Source organism: Symphalangus syndactylus, chromosome X (assembly GCF_028878055.3).
Source record: "Symphalangus syndactylus isolate Jambi chromosome X, NHGRI_mSymSyn1-v2.1_pri, whole genome shotgun sequence".
In the NCBI taxonomy this organism is placed as follows: domain Eukaryota; kingdom Metazoa; phylum Chordata; class Mammalia; order Primates; family Hylobatidae; genus Symphalangus; species Symphalangus syndactylus.
The window spans coordinates 62,709,329-62,716,707 of NC_072447.2; positions in this window are offsets into that span (position 1 = coordinate 62,709,329).

The window sequence follows — 7,379 nt, forward strand, 5'->3', positions numbered from 1 at the left end:
TTACAACAGACTGGCAACAAATATTTACAGCAGTAGAGCCACAGAGTAATTATCCTGTCACACATCCCAATCCTACAAACAACAGCTTCACACACGCATCTTAAATGTCTCCATGACAAGTGATATCCCATGACATCCTGCATGATATGCCTACCCTGCATCTTTCTGAGTTTCTCTCTCTCTTTACTTTTTTTTTTTTTTTTTTTTTGAGACGGAGTCTCGTTCTGTCACCCAGGCTGGAGTGCAGTGGCGCAATCTCGGCTCACTGCAAGCTCCGCCTCCCGGGTTTACGCCATTCTCCTACCTCAGCCTCTCCGAGTAGCTGGGACTACAGGCGCCCGCCACCACGTCCGGCTAATTTTTTGTATTTTTTAGTAGAAGCGGGGTTTCACCGTGGTCTCCATCTCCTGACCTCGTGATCCGCCCGCCTCAGCCTCCCAAAGTGCTGGGATTACAAGCATGAGCCACCGCGCCTGGCCGTTCTCTCTTTTCTTTTTCTTTTTCTTTTTTTTTTTTGAGACAGAGTCTCGCTCTTGCCCAGGTTGGAGTGCAGTGGCGCAATCTCGGCTCACTGCAAGGTCCGCCTCCTGGGTTCACGCCATTCTCCTGCCTCAACCTCCCGAGTAGCTGGGACTACAGGCACCTGCTACCATGCCCGGCTAATTTTTTTGTATTTTTAGTAGAGATGGGGTTTCGCCATGTTAGCCAGGATGGTCTCGATCTCCTGACTTCATGATCTGCCCGCCTCGGCCTCCCAAAGTGCTGGGATTACAGGCGTGAGCCACCACACCCAGCCTTCTTTTTTCTTTCTCTTTCTCTCTTTTTTTTTTTGAGATGGAGTCTCACTCTGTCACCCAGGCTGGAGTGCAGTGACACTATCTCGGCTCACTGCAGCCTCTGCCTTCTGGGTTCAGGCGATTCTCCTGCCTCAGCCTCCCAAGTAACTGGGGTTACAGGTGCCCGCCACAGCGCCCAGCTAATTTTTTTTGTATTTTTAGTAGAGACAGGGTTTCCCCATGTTGGCCAGGCTGGTTTCAAACTCCTGACCTCAAGTGATCTGCCCGCCTCGGCCTCCCATAGTGCTGGGATTAAAGGCATGAGCCACACGCCCGGCCCTAGTTTCTGTCAATATCTCATTCTCAACTTTCTCAATACTTGCACCCCTGCCATATAGTTGGAGTTCCTTTTTTTCTTTCTTTCTTTTTTTTCGGAGACAGGGTTTCGCTCTGTCATCCAGGCTGGAGTGCAGTGGTGTGATCTCAGCTCACTGCAACCTTATCTGGGTTTTCACTGCAAGACAACGTCAAGGTGCTGTGAAGGGGACATGTGGAGAGAAGTGGGAGGGCAGCTGGATGGTGAAGTTGGGGGTATTTAGGGATAGATATGAGTGGCGATTGAAGGTGGCTTGGGGGTGAGTTTGGGTTCTACAACAGGACAGTTTGCAGGCAATTGAAGGATCATTTGAAGGTTTTTGGGAGGAATGGGGCTTCAATAAGACAGTTTAAGAGTGCAGGTGGGAGCTATTGGGAGGGTGGACTGGGAATACGGTTAATGGGTGGAGGATGGTTTGGGGTACAGTTGGAGGGAATATAGGAAGATGGGCTTTTAGAGATAGAGTTCGGCCTTCTGTAAGGTGGTTTAAGGAACAGATGTTAACTGTCATAAGATGGTGTGGTAGGCTGAATAATCCCCTCCACCCCTGCCAATATATTTATGTCCTATGTCCTAATCCCTGGAATTTTTTTTTAATTAATTAATTTTTTTGGACGAAGTCTCACTGTCGCCCAGGCTGGAGTGCAGTGGTGCGATCTTGGCTCACTGCAACCTCCGGCTCCTGGGTTCAAGCCATTCTCCTCCCTCAGGCTCTCGGGTAGCTGGAACTACAGGCAGGCACCCGCCACCACGCCCAGCTAATTTTTTGTATTTTTAGTAGAGACGGGGTTTCACCCTGTTAGCCAGGATGGTCTCGATCTCCTGACCTCGTGATCTGCCCGCCTCAGCCTCCCAAAGTGCTGGTATTACAGGCGTGAGCCACCGCATCCGGCCAAGGAACTTTTTTTTTTTTAAGAGTCTTGCTCTGTCACCCAGGCTGGAGTGCAGTGGTGTGATCTCAGCTCACTGCAACTTCGTCTCCCTGGTTCAAGCGATTCTCTTGCCTCAGCCTCCCAAGTAGCTGGGATTACAGGCATGCTGCACCATGCCCCGTTAATTTTTGTATTTTTAGTAGTGACAGAGTTTTACCATGTTGGCCAGGCTAGTCTTGAACTCCTGACCTCAAGCAATCTGCCTGCCTCCGCCTCCCAAAGTGCTGGGATTACAGGCATGAGGCACGGCACCTGCCCCCTCACCCATTTTTTTTGTTTGTTTTTTGAGTCAAGGTCTCACTCTGTCACCCAGGCTGGAGTGCAGTGGCATGATCATGGCTTACTGCAGCCTCCATCTCCTGGACTCAAGCAGTCCTCCTGCCTCAGCCTCCTGAGTAGCTGGGACTACAGGTGTGTGACAGCATGCCTGGTTAATTCCCTGGAACCTTTGAATGCTACTTTATGTGACAAAAAGACTTTGCAGGTGTGATTAAGGATTTTGAGATGAGGAGATTGTTCTGGATTAGCTGGTAGACCCTAACTGTAATCCTAAATGTTCTTATAAGAGGTAGGCAGAAGCAAATTTGACTGACAGAAAAGGAGGAGGCAATTTGACCATGGAGGCAGACTGTAGTGATATGACTGCCAAAAGCCAAAGAATGCCTGAAGAGGCAACAGATAGTCCTTTTTGTTTGTTTGTTTGTTTGTTTGTTTGAGATGGAATCTCACTCTGTCACCCAGGCTACAGTGCAATGGTGCAGTCTCGGCTCACTGCAACCTCTGCCTCCTGGGTTCAAGCGGTTCTCCTGCCTCAGCCTCCCAAGTAGCTGGGACTACAGGCGCCCGCCACCATGCCTGATTAATTTTTGTATTTTTAGTAGAGACAGGTTTTCGCCATGTTGGTCAGGCTGGTCTGGAATTCCTGACTTCAGGTGATCCACCCGCCTCGGCCTTCCAAAGTGCTGGCATTACAGGTGTGAGCCACCTCACCTGGCCTAAAGACAATTTTTCCATGGAGTGTGGTGGGGGCTGGTTTCGCAATGAAACTGTTCCACCTCAGATGATCAGGCATTAGTTAGATTCTCATAAGGAGGATCTTGTAAGCATGTAACCTGGATCCCTTGCATGCACAGTTCACAATAGGGTTTGCTCTCCTATGAGAATCTAATGCCACTGCTGCTGTGACAGAAGCTTGAGCTCAGGAGTTAATGCTTGCTTGCCTGCCACTCAGGCCCCTAACAGGCCACTGACTGGTACTTGTCCTTGGCCCAGGGGTTGGAGGTCCCTGCCTTATAGCCTCCAGAGGGAGTGCAGCTCTGCTGACACCTTAATTTTGGCCCAGTGCAACTGATTTTAGACTTCTGGCCCTTAAAACTGTGAAAGAATACATTTCTGTTTTTTGTTTTTTTGTTTTTAAGAGAGGTAGCTATTTATTTATTTATTTAGAGATGGAGTCTTGCTCTATCGCCCAGGCTGGAGTGCAGTGGCGTGATCTTGACTCACTGCAACCTCCACCTCCCAGGTTCAAGCAATTCTCCCACCTCGGCCTCCCTAGTAGCTGGGACTACACCATGCCTGGCTAATTTTTGTTAAATTTTTTTTAATAGAGATGGGATCTCGCCATGTTGTCCAGGCTGGTCTCAAACTCCTGGCCTCAAGTGATCCGCCTGCCTGGGCCTCCCAAAGTGGTGGTATTACAGGGGTGAGCCACCACGAATTTCTGTTTTTTTTTTTTTCTTTTCTTTTTTTTTTCTTTTCTTTTTTTTTTTTTTTTGAGACGGAGTCTCGCTCTGTTGCCAGGCTGGAGTGCAGTGGCAAGATCTCTGCTCACTGCAACCTCCGCCTCCCGGGTTCAAGCGATTCTCCTGCCTCAGCCTCCGGAGTAGCTGGGACTACAGGCGCTTGCCACCACGCCCAGCTAATTTTATATTTTTAGTAGAGACGGGGTTTCACCATGTTGGCTAGGATGGTCTCTATCTCTTGATCTCTTAATCTGCCCACTCGGCCTCCCAAAGTGTTGGGATTACAGGTGTGGGCCATCGTGCCCTTTGTTTTTTTAAGCCACCAAGTTTGCAGTAATTGTTTACAGCAGCCACAGGGAAGAACTACAGATGACTTTGGGGAAGAGTTGGGGGTCACTGGAAGGACTTAGGGCTACGTTGGGGGTTACCAAGGGCAGTTTGAGAGTATAATTAGAGGCTGTTGGAAAGCATTTGGGTGCAGCTGGAGCCATCAAAGGGAAAATTGAGGTGGGATTTGCGGGGTCATTGGAGGGTGGATGGGAGGTATAGCTGGGAGACTGTGGGGAGATAAATGGGAAATGTTTACAGGTAGCATTGGGTGCTATTAGAGGGCAGTTTAGGGTGTAGTTGGGAGTTCTTGGAGGGTGGTTTGGGTGGCATTGTTGGGAAAAATTGAAAGATGTTTTGTGGGTGTAGTTGCTCATAATTTAAGACAAGGTTGGGGCTGGGCGCAGTGGCTCACACCTGTAATCCTAGCACTTGGGGAGGCTGAGGTGGGCAGATCACCTGAGGTCGGGAGTTCGAGACCAGCCTGACCAACATGGAGAAACCCCGTCTTTACTAAAAATACAAAATTAGCCGGGCGTGGTGGCACATGCCTGTAATCCCAGCTACTCGTGGGGCTGAGGCAGGAGAATCACTTGAACCCGGGAGGCGGAGGTTGCAGTGAGCAGAGATCTCACCATTGCACTCCAGCCTAGGCAACAAGAGCCAAACTGCATCTCAAAAAAAAAAAAGACAAGGTTGGGCTTGGCGGTCAGTGAAGAGTGGTTTTAGGTTACAGTCTGGGTCTGCAGTTCTGGGACCAAAGGAATGTAGTTAGTAGGTAGAGTCACGGCTGGGGCTGTTGGAAGGGGAATTTTAGGGGTGGGGTTTGGAATTGTTGGAGAGTAGTTTAGAGTTAGGTTTGGGTATTACCAAAAAGGCATTTTGGGGATATTCTTGGGAGTTGATAAAGGGCAGTTTGAGGATGTAGAGCAGACTGCTGGAAGGTGGTTTAGGGGTGAAGATGAGGATCGGGAGGGTAGTTTAGTGATGATATTTGGGGATTATAGAGTGGTCTGGGGTACAGTTGAGGGCTGGTAGGTATGGTCCAGTGTGCAGTTTGGGGGTCTGTTTTGAAGTCTGGGTGTCAGAAGGGGTGTTTTGAGTTGTGGTTGAGGAGCTATTGGTGGGTAATTTGGAAAGAAGTTAAAGATCATTGGATAGACTACTGTTCAGCAATAAAAGGAACAAACCACTGTTACATGCTACCACACGGATGAACCTCAAAAACATCAAGCTAAATGAAAGATGCAAGACACAAAAAATCCACATATTGCATTTTTAGGAAATGTCCAAGAAAGGCAAATTTATAGAGACAGAAAGTAGATTTGTGGTTGCCTATGGTTGAGAATGGGAATGGCATTCAGTCATGAGGGATTTTTTGGGGGGTAATGGAAATGCTCTAAAACTGGGCTATAGCGATTGTTACACACTTTGGTAAAATTTTTGTCTTTTTCTTTTCTTTTTTTTGAGACAGAGTCTTGCTCTGTCGCCCAGGCTGGAGTGCAGTGGCACGATCTCAGCTCACTGCAACCTCCACCTTCCAGGTTCAAGCTATTCTCCCGCCTCAGCCTCCTGAGTAGCTGGGATTACAGGTGCCTGCCACCATGCCTGGCTAATTTTTGTATTTTTAGTAGAGATGGGGTTTCACCATGTTGGCCACGCTGGTCCTGAACTCCTGACCTCAGGTGATCTGCCCACCTTGGCCTCTCAAAGTGCTGGGATTACAAGTGTGAGCCACTGTGCCTCACTTAGGTAAATTTACTAAAGTTGTTGCATTGCACATTTAATCATGAATGACTTTTATGGTACATAATTATCATTATTATTTTTTGAGACGGAGTCTCACTCTGTTGCCCAAGTTAGAGTGCAGTGGCACTATCTTGGCTCACTGCAACCTCCACCTCCTGGGTTTAAGTGATTCTCCTGCCTCAGCCTCCTGAGTAGCTGGGATTACAGGTGTGAGCCATCATGCCCGGCTAATTTTTTGTATTTTTAGTAGAGACGGGGTTTCACCATGTTGGCCAGGCTGGTCTTGAACTCTTGGCCTCAAGTGATCCATTTGCCTTGGCCTCCCAAAGTGCCAGGATTACAAGTGTGAGCCACTGTGCCCAGCCTGGTACGTAAATTATATCCCAGTTAAGTTGTTTTAAGAAAAAAATCACTGAGAGTGCTTTGTAATTTAGGTCACTTAAGTATGATCCAGGGTGCATGTAAGTCTTCAGAGGGCTTAGGGGACACATTTGGGGCCACTGGAGTATGATTTGGGAGCCCAATTGGGTAACTACAGCAGGATGGTTGGTGGCTATTCAGAGGTACAGTTGAGGACTGTTGGAGAGTGTTTGAGGTGCAGTTTGGGTCAGTGGAGTGTGGGTTAGAGGTGTAGATGGTGCTGGAGGGTGGCTTGAAATGCAGTTGAAAGACCACAGAAAGCGTAGCTGGGTTATATGGCACAGTGATAGGGGCTGTTGGAAGGTAATTTTGTGGGGATATGAGGGGAGGTCAATGAAAGGTGGTTGGGTAAGAGGGGTCCATGGAACATGGTTTGGAGGTAGTGTGGGTGACTGTTGGAATTATTTTGTGGTGCAGGTGAGGCCCACGTTAAGGGTAATTAGGAATGTTTGGGCTGGTGTTGGGGGCTCCTGGAGAGCCATTTTGGGTCAATGGAGTATGGTTTGGAGGGTACATGGAGAGGGGTTTGGGGTCAATGGAGGGTGTTACAGGTGCACATTGGAAGTAGATAGCAGGTGATTTGCACATGCTGTTTGGAGGGTAATGGTTTCAGGGCTGATTGCAGATGGTTTGATGGAGCAAACTGGGGGTAGTGTAAGGTAGTTTACTGCTACAGCTTGGGTGTCCATAGAGGGTGGACTGGAGGTACCGCTTGGAATCAACAGACAGTAGTTTGGGGATATAATTTGGAGGATAATGGAGGTTGGTTTGGAGTGCATTTGAGGAACAACAGGGAGGGTAGCTGGGGTTTACAGATGTGGGGATAGCTTACAGAGAGCAGCTTGGCGTACTGCTTGAGGGTCCCTGTGGGACGACTTGAGGTGAGGGGCGCCAGTAGGCTCCCTGAGGGGGCGTGGCCTCGGCGAGGGAGGGCTCCGCCGCCCTCGAGGAAGCGTGTGCGCACGCGCTCCCAGCTTGTTCGCTCCTGGCGCTCCCAGGGCAAGAAAATCGAAGACCCGAGCCGGCGCCTGCGCACTTCGTCTCCACCGCTGCTGTG